Below are 27,662 nucleotides of genomic sequence, written 5' to 3'. Positions count from 1 at the left end.
AATCCACTACATTTGTTGGAGTGTGTGAGCACGCACAGTATACACATTTATACCATATGTGTATGGTAAATCAAGGTGTATTTTTACAGCAGGGCTCACCTTTGTGTCATAGATCAACAGGGATCATGCTGTGCCTGCAGGGCTTCCATGAGACACTTTGCATAGACCTATCAACATTTCTACATACAGGGGGGACAGCTATTCTTTGTACATTTCTAACCATGGGTACACCGGATTGTTACTGTGGGTGTACATAGGATGTGGGTTTCACCTGACACTTATACACATTTGCTGTGCCTGCACTGCTATGTACAGGACACCATTACAGTCTGTACTGTTGCCTATCATACTGGCTTGAGGCATACTAGTGTACTACAGGTCTTAGCATCCATTGCCACATATATTAGCTTGCGACTTCATAGCCTACACAACCCACATCACAACGCCTGGCCTGATGTTCTCTGTCTGCATAGGCATGTGGGTGAGGTTACCCATTTGCCTCATTAGGGGCATGATACAGCATTGCTTTGTGTTTGCATTAGTGTACAATTGTCCTGCTGTGTCTGTACCACTGTAATGCTATCATGGCTTAGTGGTTCAGTACTGTGACTATAGTGCACAGTATCCTGGGTTCAAGCCCTGTCACTGCTTTTTATTTTCATGCTGGCCAGACCAGACTGCTTAAGGTACAGTAAAGCAGATATGAGCATGTTTAACTGACTTTGCTCAACTTTGGCCGACCTTGGCCAACATTGCACGAGCAATTTTGTTTACATATACTAGATATTGGTAAAAGCTGCTTAGCACTGCTTTATATTGCTTAAAACATGGCAATCATGCCTCAGGTGGTGCTGCAGGGCTGCCTATGTCAGATGCACATACTACACTCCCTATACATGTTTGGAAACAGGTAGTGTCAAGTTAGGCATCCCTTTTATTTTATGTGCGAGTCAGTGAGAGGTATCATTTCCAGGGTTCCTACTGTGCCAGTGTATGTGCTATGCGTTGCCTCTTTGCCAAGGACAAGGCATACTGGGCATGCCTCCTTCTGCCTACTGGGGCAGGCTCAGGTTGTTCCTCCTCCGAGTCACGCTGTGCCTGTGCAGGCCTTGGCAATGGTGGGGGGCTGTTTGGCCCTGCCCCATGCTGTTCCTGCTGCAGCTGTTTTTGCAGGATCATATTGTGTAGCATGGCACATACCATGACAATTTGGGTACATGTAGTTGGTGAGTACTGCAAGGCTCCACCAGATGTGTCCAGGCACTGGAACCATGACTTGAGCATCCCAAACACATGCTCAATTACATTTCGTGTTTGTGCGTGTGCCTCATTATGGAGTTCTTGTTCAGGTGTGTGTGCATTTCTGATGGGTGTCATCAGCCACGGCTCCAGTGCATATCCAGCATCCCCCACTAGGTGACCGTCAGGGATGTCCCCATTTGCAAATGTCTGGTACAGCTGCAACAGATGCCAGATATGGGAATCATGGTAGCTTCCAGGGCAGCCAGCACACACATTCAGTATTATGCCCTGGGCATCACACACGACCTGGCAGTTGATGGAGTGGAAGCCCTTGCGGTTGATGTAGGCCCTACCCCGCTCACCAGCTGGTGCTTTGATGTGTATGTGCATGCAGTCAATTGCACCCACTACCTCAGGGTATTCCGCTATTTGCTGGAAGAGATGCATATTGCTGGCCAATACCTCACGGGAATTGGGGAAATATACATGATCACCGACATGTGCTGACATGGCATTCAGGAACTGGTGCAGTACCCTTGATGCTGATGCCTGTGAAATCCCCATCATATCACCAGTTGGTCTCTGGAAGGTACCTGTTGCTAGTATTCTTAGGCCAACACATACCTTGGTTTCCACTGGGATGGGTTCCCCTCTGTTGGTTCTGTGTGTGAGGCGTGGCCTGCACAGCTCAACAATTTGCTGCAGGAGCTCTCTGTCCACTCTATAGCACTCCACTATCTCCAGCTCATGTAGCCCCTGGTAGGTTACCCTGGGTCTGTACACTCTTCTCCGTCTCCTCACTGTGGGTTGCTCAGCAGCATTCGCAATGGCACCACCCTCAGCATCTTGCACATGTTGCCTTATAACAGCAATGGCAGCCCCTAACATTTTTATGTCTCAGTTTAAGCTTTTTAAGTTTTCACTTCTCTTTGTTGACTGCAGTGTTGCAGTGTTTCTGAGAAAAACATGGGGGAATGTTGTTTGCAGAGTTTTAGGTGCTGGGCTGGGCTGGGCTAGTGTACTGCCTGTGTAATTGTTTGATTCTGATTGATTTCACCTGGCAGATCTGCTAGTTCTCCTTGGTTAACTTCCTACTACTTCCTTTCCTTCCTTTTCCCATTTCTGATTCCACAGGGGGCAGCACCACGCAAACAAGTGCAAACACACTCACACGTGTGCACACAGGCTTACACAGGCTTACATGGGCTTAAGCGGGTGCACATTCGTGTATACTAGCTTAGATGGCCTTACACAGGCTTACATGGGCACACACCCGCGCACACAGGCTTAGATGGGTTTACACTTGCACACACAGTGTAAGCAGCTTTGCAAGAAACTTTAATGATAGCCATGGCGTACACCTTCAGTTTCTTGATTTCAGTTTAGATAACTGTAGACACACCTCTTTTAGTCCTGAGTAACTCACAGCAACCACATGCCACTCTGCTCCAATAAGCTTACAGTCTTTTTCATACATACCCCCTCATGATGTCACCCATCTCCTACTCTGTTACTCCCCTTTTCCTACTCTTACACTCTAGGGACATGGTTCACATAGCAGGAAATATTGGGATTCACTATCCTTATCCTCATTTGCATAGGATTGCCTACTAATGCTTAGTTACATCTCTCAGACTGAGCTTCCCCCCTTAGCAACCTCTACTCAGTAGCCATGTTGTCTTCAGCCTGCCATTCCCTTGCATGGCAAATTAATATTTTGAATAAAAATCCCTATTTGTGGCTTTTATTTTTTGGTTTTCTGGTTTTTAGAACGCAGCACGTTTGTGCGGCGCTGCGCTATGCTTAATCATCGGAGATCGAGTTTATTTTGCAACAGAAAAAAATGCCAATGGCCATATATTTGGCCATTGGCATGCTTCCTCAACTGAATGTATCTTTTATTTGGAGCTGTCACGGCTCTGTTTTGCTATTTGCAGAACGGTACTCAGTTGACAACTGAGTACATTTTTGCAAATAACACTACTCTTACTCGGACAGGTTAGTGTTTCCTGGATCGCAAATTTACCTAATTTGCATAGCTTTCAGCAGCAAATGAGGTAATTTGCATAACCTAAAGAGTCGTTTTAGGAGCTCTCTTGCACGCCCCTGCTGGCTGTTCCTGGATCGCTCAGCAGACATGTTGGCTGCATGGAGTTTTACTCTAGTCTTAGACTCCATGCAAGCCTTCATGAATCCGGCCCCTTATTGCAAAAAAAAATCTTTCGTTACTGTATAGGAAAATAAAAGTTAAAATAAGGCCGGAAACAATAAAATAGTCTTGGAGTAAAATAATTCTCTCCAGAGTAGTCAGTCATGTCCCTTTCTTTTATGCAGACTCACATACTTCCTTATGATATGTAATGTAAAGACTGATGCTCTAGTAACACAGACTGAATTCACAACAGCCATTCCTGACTCCACTTGTCAGAATTTAAAGACACAAAGAAGTAGGATTTTAACATTTGCCAAAATGATAGTGAGACCTTTTGTCTTGAGACTGAAGTCCAGAAAGTCTCTTCCAGCATTACTCTCTGGGAGTGATTTAAAGGGTCAAGGTATATATATCTTTTTGGTTATCTTGGTACAGCAGCTAAAAGACAAAGAACCCCACAATGCACGCAGCTCACTGCACTTAATAATGATGAAGCAACACCTGTGAGGCAGAACAGAAAAATACTGAGTAATAGTAATGTGGCACCTGAGAACACAGTTAGTCCTCTCTTTTTACGTAAACTCTTACATATTTCTTTAGATATTTAAGGTGAAAGCTGTGCTATATGATGCAGAGACTGAATTCAGCACAGCTGTTTCTAAACCCACATGCCAGAATTTAAAGACATTTGCTGAAGCGATGCTGAAACCTATTGTCCCAAGACTGAAATCCTTGAAGTCTGTTCCAGCATTGCCCTCTAAGAATGATTTAAGGCACCTAGGAGTATACCTTGCTGTTCATCCTAATGCAGCAAGCAGAAGCCAAGGCAGCCCACAATGCTTGAACACAGAACACTTAACAACAGTGATGCAGCACCTGTGAGCCACATCAGCGACATACTGAGTAAAAAAATAATAATGATAATATGGCAGAAGCACCTTCTTTATATGCAGAAGCAGAAAAAACACAAGAAACAGGACCTTTTCCTGTCTGTTCTTCATCTTTCTTGTACACAGTAAAGAAAAGAGGATGTGGGTAGCAGTCGTAAGAAGAAAAATAATCCACGTCTGCGTTTTTTTTTTACCAAAAATGATCAATGAATTAAAACACAATCGCACTGGACCCACGGACTTCTGTTTCAAATAAATGAAACCGTGTTCAACAAAATAAACTTTAATGAATAGGACTAAGTGCTTTTGTCCATTTAATTAGACTTCTTCAGAATGAAGGAAGTTAAGACCAATCTGATCTTATATAACAATACCAATTAAACAAACAAATCAATTAAAACCAATCAATAAATGAATGTAATAAGACTAGTCTCTGTGGAGTAAAGAGATGTTCATTATAGCACAGAACACACTCAGAAATATAAATAATTTTACAATGTTGAAACAAAAACACTATGTAAAAAATGTTAAGGCTTAAAAACATTTTTTTGATTTGCCACTTAATTAATCTAACTTCTAATGCTTTATCAACTATATTGGCACACCATAATGCAAATCTCTAATATAAACATAGTGGAATTACTTCTCATTGATTTATTTCTTGCATTTTTGTGATGTCCTGTTTTCTGCTTCATATGCCTTTATAATAGTCAGATTTCCAGCATTCAAGGTACATGGAGTGATTGCAGATTTTACACCAAAGAGGTTCTTTTCACAGGTAACATCATATCACTGATTGCTGCCTTGCTGTCAGGCAGACCAGATGTAGGAGTATTTTGCAATCATTATGTAATAACACAGTACCACATACACATACACATAATATGACATCTTATGCTACGTCTGTCTCCATCCACTCTCCCCAGTTCTTTCCTAATGCTGGGATATGCAAAGCTGTTTGCAATACTTCTTTTCAAGAAATGTCTTGTTTCACCCCATTTGTCCTGCAGTTTTTATTTTTTAATTCAGTTCTTCTAAAGCAGCCCCTGCTTTTGCAGGTATCAGACTGTCAGCAAATACTTACTGTCTCAGTGGTTTCTTTGTTTGGATAACTATTTCTGCTTTTGAAATGCCAAAATAAACATAATAGAACCTAACTTTTGACTAGGTATGTAAAGACAAAGAGGAAACTAACACTAAAGGTAGAAGATTATCCTTCTGGCTGTGACATATTCATCTCTCATATCAGGTCTAAAGATAATACATCAGGAACAATACATTACATTTGCCAGAGAAAATGCATTTTAGTCCTACAGTGATTTTTGACACTGAGTGATTGCCTACCATCTTCCTTTTTCATTTTACTTTTTTGTTTATTTTATCAAATTTTATAGTTTTTTTCATTTTTGTGTGACTAAAGTCACTATTTTTTGTGTATTAAACAGTCACCTGGCTGTTTCTAAATCTGTGTGTTTTTCTTCTAGATAAAGTGCTTTTCCTGTGATTTTGCACATTCTTCCCACTTTTTGAAAGTTTATTTAGTTTCAGTTAAAACTGGTTATACTGTATGCTTATTAGACCCTGACAACATATGTATTTAACAGCTGTTCTGTTTTGTTACACTGAGTGGTTTCCCCTGATAATTCATTAGATTGCATTTCCATAATGCTGATAAAACTGTCTTCCATGAAACCTTGCACTTTTTCACACTTTCAACTTTCCTTTTCACTTTAAAATACAACAAAAGTTGGTTTTCTAGTCAGGGAGTAAAACTTGCTAAGAGCAGTAATGATTATTCTGTAGTTGGAAGAAACTTATTGCTGTTTCTGAGAGAAAGACATTACTGGCTGAAGTCCTACTTGCTTTCTTATTGGTTCTTTCACTTTAGTTCCTTAATAGTGGTGGATGTTGCTATGCACAGCACTGTGCAGTGTTGTCACAGGCACTTTCTCTTTCAAATTATCTCTTAAAAACCTCACTCAACTCCATCTCCAAGTTAAGCTGTATTAATTACAGAGTTAAGCAGTGGAACAGCATGTGTGAAGCTGATTGCTTAGCCAGTCAAGGCTCAACTACTTACATCATCTACTGTTATTTATTTATTTATTAAATACTTTAATCCAAATTACTTTCTTCATCTACTGTTTATTTATTTAATAAAATGTTTTAACCCAGAAACTGAAGCACTTGTAAATTCTCTTATTGTACCCTGAAACACTCCACTCCTTTGGTCAAAATTGAGGGTTAGCAAACTAGTCCACCCCCCATTTGCCACCCTCTAAGCACTTGATATACTCAGGCAATGTAATAATTTCCTGATGCTCACAGATAACGAGCTTTTACTTAACTCATCACTGTTTACTAGTGATAAATGCAAGTTTGCTTGTGTCTTTTGGCTTTTCCCGGTTAGGGGTCGCCACAGCGGAACTCCGGTCCGCTAATGATTGGTCGTTGAATTTTACATGCCGAGTTACCAGCCCTGACGTACAACCTTCAATGAAGGCACGCCCATTCACGCATGTCTCCATGCAGAAGACGCTCAAGCTGAGAATCGAACCGGACAGCGTCTTACTGTGAGGCGATAACGCTACCGCAGCACCACCACCACGGGTTTAAGTACTTAGGTAGATTTGGGGCCACTCAAATAAACACATCTTGTGGGCATCATTCACCTACACCAGACTCTGCACATACTCACTAAACTATCCTATGCTGAGGCACAAAAAAAATCTTTACCCAAGCCGCAATGGCACATTTGGTGCAAGGCAGAGTGCACCGCAACACAGATCAGAGGTAACACTACTGAAAGTCACCAGGGAACACCACCTCTTAGACCAATAACATCCAAGCATTCATCAAATACAAATAGAAATCTACTAGTGATAAGTGACCTCATAATTAAGGCACATGGATTCTACACTCACAAGGCCAGACAAAAGCAGGATGACAGTGAGCTATCTCTCAGGGGTCCAGACCGCAGAGGTTATAAGGACCCCTAGGACTCTTAAACTAGACAGATTTGATTATGGCATGGTGGTGTTCCATGTTGCAGAACCCTGAGGGATATGGAGACAGGCATGTTGGATCTCTCCATGCATGTCACAAATGCAGGTTACAGCCTAGTTTTCAGTAGAATTCTTCCATTACCAAAAATAATGTCAAGATTTAAAGAAAAGATGATTAGCTTTAACAATTGACCAAACACCTGGTGTCATTCTATGGGAACCAGTATGTGTTAGCATAGGATTAGATACTAGACAACCGTACATACTTTGCCAAGGGCAGTCTGCACCTCTCATTCCAAGGCTGGTGAAAGCTTTTGCTGCTTCCATTGTGCCTTTTTTTCAGCAAAGTTCATCTAATGGACCTCCCAGCCTAACCTTCAAAACAAATCAACAACTGGACCATATCACTGTGACTGTACTTAATGCTAGAAGTCTAAACAACAAACTGACGGATCTTAAAACCCTCCAGCATTTGGAGTATATTCATGTTTGTGTTTTTACATAGATCTGATTTAAATGTTCACAGAGCATCCCCCTCAATACTTAGGTTTTGTGATTACTACTCATTTACACCAGAAGAAAACTATGGTGGAGTCTTCATATTTATTAGGAACCACACTACCTTGATAGAAATAGTTAGAAACCTTCAATTGGATCCTATTGAGAGATTTAAAACACACTAAGCTGGAATAACTATCAGATCATTGTGGGCTACAGAACTCCCAGAGTCTCAAGAAAATCACACAGCATTTGCAAATATTATTGACAAATCCCCATAGGCAGGAATGCTGTTATCCTATGTGATTTTAATTACCCTGTAATTAACTGGGGGACTGATACCATCAGATTATAAATGAACCTACTAGACAACACAATATACTTGACCTGGTCACAACAAACTCAGCTTTTGTAAATAAATCCCCCAGGTATTCCCCTCATTAGTCAAGTAAGACTACAAACTAGTCTTCTTCTTCTTCTTATTCTTCTTTTGGCTGCTACCATTAGGAGTCACCACAGTGGATCATCTCTTTCTATTTCTTCCTGCCCTCTGCATCTTGCTCTGTCATACCAACCACCTGCATGTCCTTTCTCACCACATCCATAAACCTTATCTTAGGACTTCCTCTTTTCCTCTTACCTGGCAGCTCCATCCTTAGCATCCTTCTCCCAATATACTCAGCATCCTTCCTTAGCACATGTCCAAACCAACGCAATCTTGCCTCTCTGGCTTTGTCTCCAAAACATCCAACTAGAGCTGCCACTTTAATATACTCTTTTCTAATCCTGTCCACCCTCATCACACCTAGTGCAAAGCTTAACATCTTTAACGCTGCAACCTCCAGCTCTGACTCCTGTCTTTTCATCAGTGCCACCATCTCCAATCCATATAACATAGCTGGTCTCACTACCATCTTGTAGACCTTCCTTTTCACTCTTACTGGTACCTGTCTGTCACAAATCACTCCTGACACTCTTATTTACTCACTCCACCCTTCCTGGTCTTTCTTCTTCACCTCTCTTTCACACTCACCATTCCTCTGAACTGTTGATCCCAAGTGTGATGCCCCTGCACTGGCCCAGTAATCAAGGAGCCTCAATCATCACCACTGCCAACAGCTAGGGGACTTACACATTGGGAGGATGACAAGTACACACAGTAAAGTACAATTTCCCTTTAGAGCACACAGAGATCACAGTCAGTCTGGGGCTGGTTTCTCCCTCTTTCTCCAGATCCCCAATAAGACTCCCCACTGGCACAGCTATAGGGTTAGGATCTCAGCTGAGTGGTCAAGCCAAAATCTCCAGCACCCTCTCTGTTCAACCAGTGCTTCATGTCCCTGCCCAAGTAGCTGGCACACACACATGCACACACACACACACACACACACACACACACACACACACACACACACACACACACACACACGCACACAAACACACACTTTGAGATTTGATTTATATACAAACACACATACGCACACCTGGGGAAGGCTGGCACACGTTTACTAGCTATGCCCTCTTCTGCCCAGACTTTAAGGTAGTTTCCACTGCCACCAACCCCTCTTATCAGCTACTATAAGGCCTTTACAAAGGGTATCCAATTCTACTGTGAAATGTTACTTTATCCAAATGGTAGTTTTGACCAAGAGCCAGGCTATTAGGAGTGGCCTGTACAGTGTCACCAAATACATATGCCAGTACTCTAAGAGCTTAAATATGTCTCACAGATATCAGCCACAAAGACTGGTTTAAATATATTTAATAATAAATAACAAAAGAACAAGACAATACTCAGAAAACAGACACAGTTACTTCAGAGCTCAAAATCACAGGAAATATTTTAAAACAACATTGCAAGACAGTCTCAAATGAATACAGAAAACATCTAAATTAATCTTTACTATATTCCTATCTATATCTAAGAGAGATACTATGCCCTGAATCTTACTTACAGACAGGCAAATGCAGATGATGATGATGCATGGATGTTCTTGCTAGGTCCAAGACAAAGTACAAAATGCACAGTCTCTCTCTGAGAGAGTTCTTAAATCAATATCACATTTTACTGCTGGGTTAGCCTGGATGACATCACTTTTTGTCACCTGACTTAAGTTCCCAAGCTAAACCAGAAACTAAAAGAATTTCACATCTCTGTGTTAAAAATACATATATCTCAGATGTCTTATCAGAACTGAAAGCCATAAAACAATAAAACACTTTCAAAACAATGCAGAAAGTACTCTAGTTCTAGACATCCTGTCTCCTTGCTGCATTGAAACTTTTATAGCACAATCGTAAAGCAGTCTTATTTCAACTTATTTTCTTAAAGTTTTGCAGGTTAACTCTGTATGTTCCAGTTTCTACTATTAAAACACACATTTGCACAGGTATATAGTTTATATACATTTCTGTCCTTTTCCAGTAGGGTACACTGTGGACACATCCTTGAAGCTCAGTACTGTACAGACCTTGTTCAACACATACGTGTGTACCAGTAGCTTAATATACACATATATAGTTCTGTATAAATCATATCAATATTCACAAATGACATAGAATTATTTACAAATTTCCAAGTAGCTGGGCTGGCAGCATGACACCAAGTATTCAAACTCATCCACCTTTGCCAACTCTATTCCCTGCATCCTCACTATTCTTCTGTCCTCTTTCTCATTCACACATATGTATTCTGTCTTAGTCCTGCTGACCTTTATTCCTCTGCTCTCTAGAGCATATCGCCACCTCTCCAGGGTCTCCTCTACCTGTTCCCTACTCTTACTACAAATCACAATGTCATCCACAAACATCATAGTTCACAGGGACTCCTGTCTGATCGCATTTGTCAACCTGTCCATCACCACTGCAAATAAGAAAGGGCTCAGGGCTGATCCTTGATGTAATCCTATCTCCACCTTGACTGCATCCATCACTCCTACCACAGACCTCACCACTATCGCACTGCCCTCATACATATCCTATACCACTCTTACATACTTCTCTGCCACTCCTGACTTCCTCATAAAATACCGCAACTCCTCTCTAGGTATCCTGTCATATGCTTTCTTTAAGTCCACAAAGACACAATGCAACTCCTTCTGACCTTCAATATACTTCTCCATCAACACCCTCAGAGCAAACATCATATCTGTAGCGCTCTTTCCTGGCATGAAACCGTACTGCTGATCACTAATCATCACCTCCCTTCTTAACCTAGCTTCCACTACTCTCTGCCATAATTTCATGATGAGGCTGATCAATTTTATCCCTCTGTTGTTACTACAGCTCTGCACATCACCCTTATTCTTAAAAATTGATACCCATACACTTCTTCTCCACTTCTCAGGCATCCTCTCACTTTCCAAGATTCTGTAAAACAATCTGGTTAAAAACCCCACTGCCATCTCTCCTAAATACCTCCATACTTCCACAGGTATATTATCTGGACAAACAGCCTTTCCATTCTTCATCCTCTTCATAGCTGTCCTTACTTCCTCCTTGCTAATCTGTTGCAATTCCTGATTCACTATCCCCACATCATCCAACCTTCTCTCTCTTTCTCATTCTCTTCATTTGTCAGCCCCTCAAAGTGCTGTTTCCATCTGCTCAATACACTCTCCACACTTGAGAACATTTTTCCCAACTCGGTCCCTCTGTGAAGCCAATCGGTGCAGGTCCTCTTCTCCCTCTTTAGTGTCCATCCTTTCATACAACTCATCATATGCCTTATATGTAGCCTTCACCACCTTTCTCTTCACCATATGGCTCATCTCCTTGTACTCCTGTCTACTTTCGTCATCTCTCTGACAATCCCACTTCTTCTTTGCCATCCTCTTCCTCTGTATACTCTCCTATACTTCCTCATTCCACCACCAGGTCTCCTTGTCCCCCTTCCTCTGTCCAGATGTCACAGCAAGCACCTTTCTAGCAGTCTCACTTACCACCTCTGCTGTGGCTTCCCAGCTATCTGATAGCACTTCACTGCCACTCAGTGCCTGTCTTAACTCTTCCCTGAACTCCGCCTTACAGTTATCCTTTTTCAACTTCCACCATATGGTCATTAGCACTGCCCTCACTCTCCTCCTCTTCTTCTGGATCACCAACATCATCCTACAGGCCACTATCCTATGCTGCCTAACTATGCTTTCCCCTGTCACCACTTTGCAATCTTCAATCTTCTTCAGACTGGCCCTCCTGCATAGGATATAATCCACCTGTGTGCATCTTCCTCCACTCTTGTATGTCACCTTAAGCTCCTCCTTCTTCTTAAAATACGTATTCACCATAACCATGTCTATTCCTTTTGCAAACTCCACTACCGTCTGATCTTCTGCATTCCTTTCCTTAGCACCATACCTAGCAATCCCCTCCTCATCCCCTCTGTTCCCTTCACCAACATGCCCATTGAAATCCATTCCAATCACCACTCTCTCACCCTTGGGTACACTTACCACCACTTTATCCAACTCACTCCAACATTTTTCTTTCTCATCCATTTTACACCCAACTTGCGGAGCATATGCACTAACAACATTCATCATTACACCATCAATTTCCAGCTTCATAAATATCACTCTATCCAACAATGTTTTCACCTCCAAAACACTCTTGGCATACTGTTCCTTCAGTATAACCCCAAACCATTTCTCCTCCCATTCATATCATGGTAGAACAATTTGAATCCACCTCTGATACACCTGGCTTTACTCCCCTTCCATCTGGTCTCTTGCACACACAATATATCAAGCTTCCTTGCATACAAACATGCATATAAATATTTCAAGCACAGGCAATAATGTCCTTCTACCTTGCCAATATACCAAAACACTTATTCCTATAACTGTCCAGTCTGTTCTTAAAAATATTTAAACTACTACTTGCTTTAATGTAATTAGGTAGTCTGTTCCATGCATTGGCTTCTCTGTCAGAGAACCAATTTATTACACTTCTCATTCCTATAGAATCTTCTACACAGGTTGTCTGATGAGTCTCTAGTACTTTTTGATAACCCCAAACATTCCCAGACGTGGCTGTCTCTAAATGACCTATATACCTGAATAAGATCTCCTCTTAGATATCTGTAAGAAACATTTAAAAGTTCAGATATTTTGGTCTTTCATAATAACTTAAATTTTCACATCTATGGATACCCTTGGTATATTTCCTCTGTACTCTTTCCAGTTTACTCATGCTTGTTTTCTTATAGAGTTTCCATATTGTTATTCCATACTCAAGTTTGGGTCTAATGTAACTAACAAACAATGACTTGATTATGTTTGATTTCCTAGACTTTATAAATCTTTTTATACAACCTATAGTTCTATAACTATCATTAACCAACTGGCTGACATGATTAGAAAAACTCATAGCTGAATCTACCCATATACCCAGGGCCTTAAATAAGTCTACAGTTTCAATCACTGTGTGCTGTATTAAATATTCACCTTTCAATTTATTTCTCCCAAATCTCATATGCTTAGTTTTTGATGTATTTATCAGCATATTATTCTTCTGTGCCCAAATGGTCAATTTAGTCAAGTTATTTTGCAGACACGTCTTATCTGTAACACGTAATCAGTTTACCCAATTTCAGGTCGTCTGCATATAGAGTGTAGAACACATCAGATGAAAAAGTTAGGTCTGAAAGATACAATCTAAACATGTAAGGGCCTAGGACAGAGCCCTGTGGGACACCCTGACTATAACCAAGGATTTCACCTGTCCAGTTGCTGTATGATACTTGTCATGTCCTATTTGTAAGTCATACAGCTATCCATCTTATTAAGAGTACAGCAATACCTACTTGTACTAATTTATTGATCAGTGTTTTGTGTATGACCCTGTCAAATGCTAAAGTTAAAGCTATATAAATTACATCACAGAACAATTTTGCTTTCATAGCTGTTATTACATTGTTATAGAGCATCATGTTACAGGTGGTAATAGATCTGTTTTCAACATATGCATGCTGATATATGGTTTCAAGTCCCAACCTATCCAGTTCTGATAATAACTTATCCAATATTAACTTTTCTATTATTTTTCCACAACATGAAAGTAGACTTAAGGGTCTGTATGATTCTGGGTTTGTCCTATTCCCCTTTCCCTTAAAGACAGGCTTAATAAGCGCATGTCTCCAATCTTGAAGAATCTCCCCATATTTATATGACCTAGTGAATAATAGATATAATGGTACTGTAAGTTCTTGCTGAAGTGTTCTCAGGTCACTGCTACTAACTCCGTCTTCTCCCTGTGCTTTGTTTGGATCCAGTTTGCGCAGTTCTTTTTCAATATAATCTAATCTGATTCCAGAATCTGGAGTTAACTGGATGTCACTCGGACAACTTATCACCCCTTTTGTGGAGCCAAACTGTTTTGCATAAGATTTTGTAAATATATCTATAATCTGTTGTGTCTAAAAATAAATTTTAGAATCTGCACATAGTTTATCAATTTGTGTGTCTTTACTCCTTCCACATCTTATGTATCTATAAAAAGGTTTCCTATTATGCTCAATATCTTTATATAAATTTTCTTCAAAATTTTCTTGATCTTGTCTCACACTATGCTTAATCTGTTTGTCCAGCTTGTTTATTTCATTTTTCAAAGTTGTAGTTCGACCTATCTTCCATTTCTTATATTTTTTGTCTCTCACCTTAATCAGATATCTTGTTCTTATGGAAATATATCCCCTTGATGTTGTATGCCTAGCTCATGATATTAAATATTTTTTAGATTTTTTGCACTCAAACAATTTCTCTTTCAAACCTTTCTACATTCCATTTGCAGTTTTTTCACTGAACACCTCCCTCCAGTTAGTTTTACACAGTGGCTGTTTTGCTTCCATATAATCTGTTATTAACCTTCTGTGCATTGGTTTAAATTTCAGTTTGGCAGACTTATCTAGCAAAAAATTAACCTTTATAACCCCATGATCATCGCACATCAATGGTGGTAAAACTTGACTTGAAGTTACAGTCATTTCTTTGGGAACATAATGTCTAGTATGTTCTTTCCCCTGGTATGATTTTTACAATCTGAAGCAATTGTTGTTCCTGAATATAAACTGTGAATAATTTCCTTATTGATGTTGTTGAATCAATATTATTCCAGTATGTTCTGGTAAATTTAAGTCCCCAGCTAGTATTATTTTTCCCTTCTGTGTTTCATGCAAGAAATGTATGAATTCCTCTAGGTCATCTGCACCTGACTTTGGCAGTCTATACACTCCAACAATTGTTATATGTTCCAGGGTTGTCTTTATTGTCACAGTTACAATGTCTATAGTGTTGGTGTTATCACTGAACATGCAATAATCATAGGTCTCATAGCTATCTTTAATCCCTATCATAACAACTCCACCTGATTTTTTGTTAGAATGTGTTACAGTAAAAACATTTATGCCCTGACAGAACTGGTTTCCAGTCATTGTTCTTTAACCATGCCACACAAACAATAACAACATCAATCTTGTGGGAACATGGCAAATTTTCCAATAAAAAACTTTATTATTAATGCTCCTAGCATTAGCAACCATCAGAGATGCATTAACTTTTGCCATATGTGAACTGTGTTTGAGAAATACTGCAAAATATCTGCTGCAAAAATTATCTTCCCTGATCTTGACAAATGCATACCATCCTGTCTTAACACATGTGCCCAAAACTAGCCTTGGATGCTCTACACATTTTTCCATGTAGGTATTTTACCCAAAAAACTCTTTTCATTCATGGTGACCTGACTATCCTTTTTGTAGGTGATTTGTGAAAAATACATCCTAACACCAGTACAAGCTGGTGTTAGCTATCTAAGAGGGCTGTCAGTTCCCTACTAACAGTCAAAGAATTCTTGCGGGTGACATAATTTGTACCAACGTGAATAAAACTAGATCCATACTTCCTGACATTAAGGCGTTCCAAGGCTTGTCTCATATCTTCTATTCTTGCCCTTGGCAAGCATAACACTATTCAATGTTCATTATCATCTCTGCAAATATAAGTATCATTTCCTCCAATAATTGAATCTCCAATTACAAGAATATCTTTGCTGGCCAGTTCTGAAGAATCTTCAGCTTCTAATACAATAATATCTGCTCTATCAATTGTTACAAAGGATAGATCTTCATCACTATTAGTCTTATTAATCCCACTGTTTTCATTGTGTATTAAATTCTCATCCAGCTGGCATTGTAAATCCACAGCTTGAGCCATATAGTCAACATCTTTCTTTCTCTTCTTTTTTCTTACATAATGTTCTTCAATCCTTCCATGTTGAGTTTTAATTTCTTCCTTTTCACCTACCTTCTTCGTTGGGAAAATGATGCCTTTTTCTGTAGACTGAAAGTTTTCTGATATAAAAATATCATTATTCCCTGTAACCTGTGTGTTACAAAACAAAGCAGCATCCTTTTTTACTATGTATTCTCTTTCCTTTACAGTCATTAATCAGTTTCTTTTCCTTCCTTGTTATTTGTTGTGAACTTCTTCCTTTCTTTCTTTTTTTTTGCTTCCTTCTAAACAAACTGGATCCTCAGATTGCTGAATATTTGCATCCAGGATCAGGGGCATTGTCTTGTTTCATAGGGGTTGAATGATCTTTGCAGACAATAAATGCATCATTTCCTATGTGTTCTATTTGTTCTATGTTGTGTCTTTTGGCTTATCCCGGTTAGGGGTCGCCACAGCAGAACTCCGGTCCGCTAATGTTTGGTAGTGGATTTTTACGTGCCGAATTACCAGCCCTGATGCACAACCTTCAACGAAGGCATGCCCATTCACACATGCCTCCACACAGAAGACGCTCTAGCTGAGAATCGGACACGACAATGTCTTGCTGTGAGGTGACAATGCTACCGCAGCACCACTACCGCGTGTTCTATTTGTTCTATGCCTAACATTATTTAGTTCATCAGTCTAGTCATTAATATAAGAAACAACAGTCCTCCAAGCCATGCCAATTGCACATGTGCAGTCATCATCATTACGTCTGGATTTACTTCTAACAATGGTAAGCAAATCATCCAACTTTTGACACGAGGACACAGATCAGTGTTATCATGTGTTACCTTTAAATGTGCATAGCATTTATTACACTGTACAAGATATTTGTGCATTAGCAAATCATTAATTACATACTCATTTAAGGAATCCATATTCAGCTTCAAATGAATACAATATTGCAAAAGAAAAGAGTAATCAAATCAGTATCCACACAATTCAAAGAGAACTTAAATCAACTTCTATGACAAATATCATATCAGCAATATACAACTAAATAATAAAGTACAGTAAAGTTGTTCTGACCATACAAGTTGTACAAGCCAGATAATGGTTGTGATTCCTTTCACGCACAGTAGCTTCTGCTCACTATCATTCGCAGTCGCACTTCTTTTTAATAGTAAAGTTAAATAAATCACAAACCAAGATAGGATTGTTTAGATATGCTCAGGATTTTCCTCTCTGCAGTTTGTGTAAATTTATAGCTGTCTAGCCCCCTTGGGGTGGCTAGAACTTGCCTGTCTAAAACCTATGCCTTTCTAACAACCAACAGTGAAATTAAAGGTAAAATAACAAAATATGAATCAAAGTAAATCTTGTTAACAAGCAGTCCCTTCCTACCTACAAACAGTGAAAAACAGTTATAATAAATACAATATAAATTCAAATAAAACTTCTCTTACCAGTCAACTCGACAGTAAATCACAAACCAAGTTAGGATTGTTTAGATATACTCAGGATCTCCATCATATCAGCTAGCTCTCTCCCTTTACAAGCCATACTGCCACCTTTCAAAGTTCCTATCCTCACTTCCACACTTCTAACTTTCCTCCTCTTCTCCTGCCTCTGGGCATGCCTTACCCCTCTTCTTCTCCTTTTTCCAACAGTGGCCCAATTTCCACCAGCACCCTGTTGGCTAACAGTACTGGAGGCAGCCATTGTTAACCCAGGCCTCGACTGATCCAGTATGGAAATCTGCACTGATGTCCACATATTTGCTCTGGTAAAAAGTTTACACTGGATGTCTTTCCTGACGTAACCCTCCCCATTTATCCAGGCTTGGGACCAGCACAAAGAAATACACTGGCTTGTGCATCCACCAGTGTTTGGGTTCAGACCACAAACTAGTAAACTTCTCTATCAAAACCTCCCAACAGATGGTAACAAATATCAGAAACTTTAAGGACTTTAAATGTACAAACCTCCTAAAATTCTCAGATGAAATCTCTAAATTATATTATAATGGTATTACCCACAATGTCAGTAATGCTCAGAGTTATGCAGAAAAGTTCTATTTGCACCTGGAGAAATGTATCTTATTGGCAGTTCCCAGGAAATCCAAGACAATGGAAAGGTTGAAAAGCAAACCTGCATGGTGCCCTTCTAGCATTAGTAAATTATATAATAAGGGAAAGAAACTGCTAAAACTATATAGCTCCATACATGTTGACTAGGCTAACAACCACAAGGGCCTTTTTAAGCCTTGTCATGCATCCCCAAGCATATAGCTTCTATTCTGTAAATAGCAGAAGAAACAACCCCCAGACTAAGAGAAAAGTCAAGCAACTAGCTAAGAGGCTAAAAATGGACATAAGAAAAATTAAAGCATCCCATGAATTCAGTCTAGTCATGGAAGCCAAAGACATATACAAATCCTTCTTTAGTTATATTAGAAAAATAAGAAAAAACATCTTTGTTCTGAGCATATTCACAATGGCACAAACTATTCAGATCTAGTGGATATTGTTAACATATTGACTAATAAATTTAGTACCAACTTCATCCCTGAGACATCTATTCCATGCCCACTTTTCCTTGATGGAAGCATGCCACCAGTCATCACAAGAGAGCATGTACTGAAGGTACTCTACAAAATGAAAAATACCTCATCCCTGGGGCCTGACAACATATTAGGCTCCGTAATTAATAGTACTAAGCAACCATTGGGGGACCCATTACTTAAACTCTTCCACCTGAGCATGTCAACTGGTTTTGTCACACAAGAGTGGTGCACAGCTATTTTAATGCCACTCCACAAGGGTAGCCTCACCTCAGACCCCGGCAATTACAGATCTATCAGCCTAACAAGTTTTATATGCAAAGCTGTGAAACATATCACAAGGGACCAGATTAAATATTATAGCAAAAATCTTATTAGACTCAACACCCAGCAGTTTGGCTTTGTCAAAGATAGATCTTGTCTAATGAATGTTGTAAACTTCTTCTAGAGAGTTACTCAGAATGTTGACTGTAGACAAGCTGTCCACACAGATTACCTTGGCCTTGCCAAGGCATTCAATACTATACCACATGCAAACATAATAAACAAATTGAGTGAACTCTAAATTGACCTGTATGTGATTAGGTGGATCACCAAATGTCTTAGACATAGGACTCACATTGTGAGAGTGGAGAGAACATCCTCTGAGAGCATGAAGGTGACAGGTGGAGTCCTGCAATAGTCAGTTCTGGGACCTCTGTTATTTAGTATCTACTTCTCCAATCTCCAATTATCAAATAACAATCTCTGGTTAACAATGTTTGCAGATACTGTAAGCTAGCAGTTGTTATCAAGTCCTCCTCTGACATACAAGTACTCCAGCAGGAGCTGGTACTTGTCAATAACTGGCATACCTCTCAACTTCTTAGCGCAAGAAATCCGGACAAAGCCTAAAATAATTGGGGGACAGAGACCCAAAAATAGGGACAGAGTTTATATATTGCTCTTATAAACTTAGAATGGTGCTAGAATAACAGAATTTGTGTTAGCGTACATTTTCTGAAGGATATGAAGTCTGAAACTGAAATGTATGTCATTATTTAGTGACTTCAATTCTCAGTGGATTATTAGAAAATCACACATTTTATGAGAAACAGACCAAAAATATGAAGCAAAAATATGGACAACTGAGAGATATCATAACTGTGTACTACAAATGGGTTCAAGATCAATGCCAAAAAGTGCGACATTGTAGCATTCGGTAAGTGCCCCATCTTTTGCTTACAACACAGATAGCAAACCACTTCAAACTGAAAATGCTGTGGGACACCAGGATATATGACTGGACTGTTCCTTTATGTTGGAACACTATGTCACAACAGTGGGTAGGAAATCCTCTTACCTTTCACAGCTCACAGCTGAAGGTATACCTTCCAGATCTAATGATGTCATCACCTTCATGTATTCTGCACTGATTAGACCTATTATTGAGTACAACATCCCCTATGGGATGTACCTCACTAAACATAGCAAACAATTGTAGAGACCCTAAAGGTTCGTCACTAAAATATCACAGACTTAAAAGACTGTAACCACCAGGAAAGATTGCAGGCTTTGCCCCTGTGCTCATTTTTATATAGACTCCTTAGAGGTGACTTGTGCCTTGCTTATAGGGCTATTAAGGATCCAGTAGTCCAAAAAAATCATATACCTCATTTCGTCAAACAGTCCAGTTAACTCTAGATCAAGAGACCTTAATTTACTCCAGCAAAGAAATACAACAAGGAGGAGGCATAGATTTGTCACACAGCATTTACTCTTCTCTGGAACAAACTTCCTCTCCAAATTAAGAAGCGTAATGCACTGCCTGCCTTTAAAAAAGAGCTCAATAACTGGATGAGTATTCAAAAATTCACCCCTGGTATAACTGGCCTGGTCTTGCTTGAAAAGAGCGGTAAGGTTAAGGGTGGATATTGGCAAGACAGAAATGGTCTTGTGGCTCATTTGCCTCTGAACTCCTATGATCATTTTATACACCTGGAGATGGGAAAACAACACAGCATCTCATAGTAACAAGTTTTTCATGGAGTAAAAAGTTATGATTATCCTTTTGCACCTCAAGAAAGAATTGTCATTCTTGAGGATATGGTATTCTAAATCAAAAGATTAATTCCCACCACACCCACCCCCACTCCCCCAAAAAGGGTTGATGTTTGTACTACATATTCATTATCATTTGCTTTATTACTGACTCCAAGAGTGTGATATCAGAAAAAAAAAACACAGGGCAGCTTCCTGTAAATGAGTGTCCAAATAATACATGCCCAGTGTGAAAACTTACTAGCTTAGTTTTCTGTTTTAAGAAGCATGGAAGAGTGTTCTGTAATGCAGTTCATGAATGTGGCTTTTTTGTTTTGGATAAGGATATTGTTGATGCTGCCTTGTGACCATTTATGATGGGAACATTTTGCTGATGAAAAATGAAGTAAAATGTCTTTTAGCGATTATGTAGATTAGGACACCCCAGGGTGCGCAGTAGCAAGCACCACCCATGGTGTGATGGGTGTTGTGATGAGGTTCCACGGATGCAGGATGATTGCTGCCCACAGAGCAGTTCATTTATATTATTTAGATGTTGTGGATTGCAGTCAGTTGGAATTACATGACATTAGAGTGTCCTACTTCTTATCATTCAGAAAGATATGTGTTGTTTTAGTCAGTTTAGTTATGAAGCTACAACTGGATTTATTTTGTGCTGATGTGGATACTGCTGACTGCACTTCCAGTTACATACTCAGGCTGATATATATAGCATTCAATAACCAATCTCCAGGAACTCAACAGGATACCACCAGCTGCTTTTATTAAACAGTAAAGACATTTGGTTCTTTTGTCTACAAAATGAAAGTACTTCATTAGAACATTGAGATAAAATCATGTACATTACTTAAGTACAAAACCCATCCACCTATCTCATTAATTAACATTTAAAGAGACATTTACTTATTATTACCTTTCACTACAACTTAATTAAACATACATTATATTAAATCAAACATATAAACATTTTTAAAAACTACTCAGTATTTTGAATTCACATAGATGTCCCCACAAAAAATAAAACCTTTTTTTAGCCTTTTTATAACTTAAGCTGTCTCAGTTTAATGACACTACTTATCAAAACACTTTCATTTATGCCGGGGGGGGGGGGGGGGCTGTCTGCTGTTGAAATAAGCTGCCATTTTAATTCCAACAATTCTTTATTAATTGCTATCGACAACTTTTTCTCTGGTCAATAAAAATATCCCTGATCTGTGTATAAAACAACCAAAAAGGACTAAACACATTTTTACTACTTGTATCTTGCTATCCATATCCATAAAACAGAGCTTCCTGTTTCTTAGTTTTTATATTATCTTTGGTTTAGTCTCTTGCCATATGTCCTTAGCTGCCATAACAAAATTCATTTTAACGCATACTCCAAAGTACTTCATTTTATCGTGTCTCCTTAAATGTGGGTAATGCTCAACCAAACTGTGTGTGGGTACATAGTTTGCCTTGGTTTCATCTTCATTCATTTTGTATCTTGAAAAGACTTGAAATTGTCTCAGTATGTTTCACAACACTGACATTTCTTTTCTGGTTTTATCAGGTACAAAATAATATCATCTGCAAATAAAACCAACTTTTCTTGATTACCATACCAAATGTATCCTTGAATTTTTGAGTCCCTTATTTTTTGCCAGTGGTTCTAAATATAACACAAATAAGAAAGTAGAAAGAGGATTCCTGCCTGGCTCCTCTGTTCAAGCAGAACTTATCAGAGAGGACCCCCCCCCCCACACACACACACACATATTTTAATTTTCACCTTCAATCACTCATATACACTCCTAATTAACCTTATTATTATGTCAGGGAAAATAAATTCTTCCACTGACCTTCTCAAAAAATCCCAGATTAATCTGTTGAATGCTTTCTCTGCATTAAGGCCCACCAACAGCAGTGGTATTTTCTTACATTCTGCTTCCCTGTGGATCACCATTGTTCTAATAATATTGTCAAATGTTTGCCTCCTCTCCACAAAACCACAATGATCCATAGCTATTGATTTTTGACATCATCCTTGCTATTCTTTTAGGCATTATAAACATAAAGACTTTACAAGCATGGTTTAGAATCCAAATAGGCCTATAAGAAGCTGTATATGATTAATCTTTACAATCTTTAACTATTACAGCCACCACAGCTTTCTTCCAGGATGCTTGTGCTTCTCCTCCTTTTAAAACACTGTTAAACAAAACCTTCCAGATCTTTAACACTTTCTTCACTCCTAGCTTCCAATCTTCCACAGGAATATCATCTTTTCTAGGAGACTTTCCTGTAGATTGGTTATACATCACCAATTTATCTCATTTCCTCATATCCTAATTGTTAATTGAGCCTCATCTACCTCTAATCTTGGCATATGTATTTATTTATTTTATATTTGTTGACCAGGATAGTCCAACTGGATATAGGTCCATTAAACATTTAGTAAATGCTAGTTTCAAGCAGATTACAGAATACAAAAGTCTTCCCGGATGACCAGTACTCCACTTTATTATAATAAAACAGTAAAAGAATTAAATCCAAGTAAAATGAAGTGCTTTTCGTTTAGCACAATGGCTAAACTTCTTCAGTATTCTGTAGTTCAAGCAGATTACAGTCATAAGCAATACCAGCATTTAGCACATATAGTACTAACTTATTATAAAACACTTTACAAAACATAACGTTATTTTCAAAGTTATATATACATAACATTACATTCAGGTTTAAGACACATTGAGCAGCAGTTATACAATTGACCCTTCCTGAAATGGTGTGGTAGAAAAAAGTTAGAAGTAGTTGAAGGTAAAGTACCTAAGTAATAGAAAGGACCCTAGTCGGGGTTAGTGCAAGGACATAACCAATGAGTTTTGAAGTATTTCTTGAGTTTGTTTTTGAATCGAGTTAGTGAGGGTTCTAGGGTCAAGTCAGCTGGGAGTCTGTTCCATGTTTTTCCAACAGAGTGGGCAAACAGAGAGTCCCCAGTTGAGTAGTTGGATTTGTATGTTTGAACTAGGAGTCTAGTGGATGATCGCAGTGGCCGGGTGCTGGTGTAGAGGCTGATAATATTTTTTAGTGAAGGTGTATTTTCTGGTTGGTAAAGGACTTTATGTTTTCCATAAACATTTCCATTTGTACTTTTTCTTGATTCCTATATTTCTCTGTTTTATACAAATGTTCATAAAATTTCTGAAAATGTTCTAATTCCTCTACAGGATCTCTGGTTGTTTTTCTTGTTATAGGCTCCCTAAGCATGGCAACAACCTATTCTAATTTCTGTTGCCTGAGGCATTGTGTGCTAAAAGCTTTTGTGCTCTGGAGTTATTATCACAAACAGTTACTTAACAGCAATCTTTCTAAACATGTGTTAAGACTACAGAAAAGATATGTGGCCGAGCCAGGTATGGAAATAAGGTACATAAGGAAAGCTGGTGGTGGAATGCTGAAGTACAGGAAGTCATCAAAAGAAAGAAGGAGTGCAGAAAGAAGTGGGAGACAGAAAAGACTGACCAGGCTAGGAAGGACTACTGTTTGGCTAACAAAGAAGCTAAGAAAGAAGTTGCATTAGCAAAGAATAGGGCATCAGAGGCACTCTACCAACTTCTGGAAAGTGACTCGGGAAGTGGCACAAAGAAACTATATCAGGTTGCAAGGCAAAGACAGAAAGATAAAGAAGATAGTCAGACACCCTTCATAAGGGATGCCAGCAACAACCTGCTCACCAGTCCACAGGACATCAAAGGCAGATGGAAGGAGTATTTCCAGCAGCTTCTGAATGAAGAAAACCCCACAGAAGCTGTACTGCCCAAGAAACAGCCTACAATGAGAGAAGAAGAGGAGCCCACCATATAAAAAGTAAGAACAGCACTAAGGAAAATGAAGTCAGGGAAAGCAGCAGGCTCAGATGAGGTCACAGCAGATATGATAAAGATGCTGGGTGAGATAGGGGAGAAATAGCTCCTGAGGATACTAATAGCAATGGGGAGTGAATGGCATATCCTAGATGACTGTAGAATAAGCATACTTGTGCCAGTGTACAAGAACAAAGGGGACATCCAGAACTGTGGGCAGTACAGAGGCATCAAACCCCTATCACATTGCATGAAAGTTCTGGAGAGGGGGATTGATAAAAAGATAAGCAGAGTAGTTGAATAAAAGATGGGAGATGAGCAGTTCAGATTCAGATCAGGATGCAGCACAACTGACCCGATGTTTGCAGTGAGACAGATACTTGAGAAGAAGCTAGATATGAGGACAGAGTCCAACTGTGGGCATTCCTTGACTTGCAGAAAGCATACGACAAGGTCCCAAGAAAATTGATATGGCAGTACTGCAGTGGTTTGAAGTCCCAGAAACATTAGTAGAATTAGAGAAGGATATGTACAAGGACCCAATAACTCAAGTACAAACAGTGTTCAGCCTCACAGACGGGTTCCCAGTTGGAGTGGGTGTACACCAGGGTTCAGATCTGAGCCAACTGCTACTCATACTGATGATGGACTACATTTGCAAACAGGACGGAGGGAAAAGATCAACAAAGTTGCTGTATGCAGATGATGTGGTATTACAGGCAGACTCTGAGCTAGAACTTCAGCAAAGGATAGGAGAATGGAATGTAAAACTGAAGGTACATGGGATGAAACTAAGCACAGATAAGATGGTGGTAATGGCAACAAATTGGAGAAATCAGAAGAAGCTGAGAATAGAGACAGAAGGGAAGACAGTGAAACAGATAAACAGCTTCAGGTATCTGGAAGGGGTGGTTGAGGAGAAAGGAAGTCTGAATGAAGAGGTCAAAGCTAGAATCAGAGGGGCTGCAGCCAACTGGCATAGAGTGTCAGGTGTAGTCTATGAAAGAATATTGCCAAAGAAGCTGAAAAGTAAGGTGTGCAAGACAGTGGATAGACCAGTACTACTGTATGGTACAGAAACCTGGGCAGTAAAGGCAGAACAGCTGAAGAAGCTAGATGTGATGGAAACAAAGTGCCTGATAAGGGTAGTAGGATGCACGCTGTGGGACAGACAAAAAATGAGAACATAAGAATAGAAGCCAAAGTAGCTCCAATTGCAGAAAAGATGAAAAAGAACAGATTACGGTGGTTTGGACATGTGCAGAAAAGTAGAAGATAATCTGGTGAGGAAGATTTGAGACAGACAGGAAGAAGGTAAGAGGAAGCAAGGACATCCAGCAAAGAGGTGGATGGATTGTGTGAAAGAAGATCTGTGACAGTCAGGCATGCGTGTTGAAGAAGGCAGGAGTGTGGCACTTAATTGATTTGGCAACAGTTAACATGATAACCCGACCCCATGTAGAAAAAAAAGTGGGAAAAAGGGGGCTGATGATGAAGATTAATCTTTCTGAACTCATGCATATTATCCAAGTAGTCCCTTATTTTCTCTTTAGTGCTCTGCAGTTGCATCTCTTCTTGTTCTGTGAGATTGACCCTTTTCTGCAATACTTTAACCTTTGTCAGTCCCTCTAAATAATTCTTGCTCCTTCTTAACCATATTTCTTTTTCTTTTATTTATACTCTATTTTCATTTTATATGACTTGCTAGCTACATTTTCTGAATAACTTTGTATCTTCCCTACTTGCTCCCAAATAATTTTCACTACCCATTCCTTAAATTCTTCTCTGTTTAACAGATAGATGGGGAAGCACCAGTGAATAATTTTTATTTCATTAACCTGCATTTTTATTTTAGTTATTATTGGCACTTCACCTGAAATAGTTATTATCAGTTTTAGATGGAATATAAATACATCCTAGTGTAATCCTTCTCCCTTGCCAGTAGCCCCTTATTGTTACAAATTTACCATTATTATTTTTTCCCTCTACCACTACTGGAGTTCCTCTAGCAATCAATATAAGTATTCCCCTTTCCTTTGTCCCAGATATTCTGCTGAATAACCATCCTGAAATAATTTCTTTCTCAAATTTCTATGCTCACATCTTTCCAAATGTGTCTACTGTAGCATAGCTATTGCAGTCTACATTTCTTAATATAGTTCTTTACTCTTTCTTTTTTGTATATACATGTGAGACCATTCATGTTTAAAGATAATATGAATAGTGTTGCCATTATAATAAGAAATGATTATTGTTTCTGGTTATGTAAAAGCAGCTTTTTTAAAAATGTGTTACATGCATACATTAATGTCAGGCAGGTTGATCTTTTATACAATTGTTTCTTATTATCTCCATTTGAACCTATGTCATGTCTTACAAGACTTTTTGTTTTAATGAAAATCCTCAAAGAAAAGAGCAAATACTCCCTCAGAACACTCCTATAACCTATTAACTAAATACAAATGTGCAAAACTATGTACATCTTCAAATAATGTCATGTAACTGTCCTAATAGGAACAATTGTCCCAAAATTGATAGCTACATTCATAGGCCTTAAATGACCTATAATGAAAGTTATCCATGCTAAGACACATGGTATAGCGTGTGCTTCTACTTATACTATGTGTTGGCTGTTTTTGTCTTAGCTTTATTCCTCTCCCAGCTGTAGAAAACAACTTGAATGCTTTCAGAAAACATTAACTTTTAACCATTGAAAGAAAAAAGTATTAATTTCTTATTGCCCTCTTATCAGATTGTTTCCATTGAAACATGAGAAACAGGTGCACAGTTACTTTCAGCTACAAGCTTCTCATGTTGAACTGTGAGCATTCATTTAGTAAAGGAAAACTTTTCATGGCATTGAGGGCTTGTTTATTTATTTGCTTCCACTTCGAACTTTTTGTTAGATCAAGCCAAGGGCCTTTATCCAATTATTCCCCTATGCAAAAGCAAGAAAATGCATATCGATTTTGCTTATATCATGCTCTGTATAAACATACATTTGCCCAGGCTTCCTTCTCCTTTTACATTGCAGTGCCTTCATTTGTTAAAACTAATCAAGAAGAAAGAAAGAAGGAAGAAAGGTACCTGTTTACTTTAGTATCCTTATAACACACAAAAATAACTGAAAATGCTTTAATATATAATATGCAGTATATGTCATATTTTATAAAAATACTGTTAAGAGCAAAAATTGTTTTACTTCTAGTTACCTCTT

Source organism: Protopterus annectens, chromosome 1.part0, assembly GCF_019279795.1.
Source record: "Protopterus annectens isolate FY-2018-M chromosome 1.part0, PAN1.0, whole genome shotgun sequence".
NCBI lineage: Eukaryota > Metazoa > Chordata > Ceratodontiformes > Protopteridae > Protopterus > Protopterus annectens.
This window is presented reverse-complemented; position numbering follows the sequence as displayed.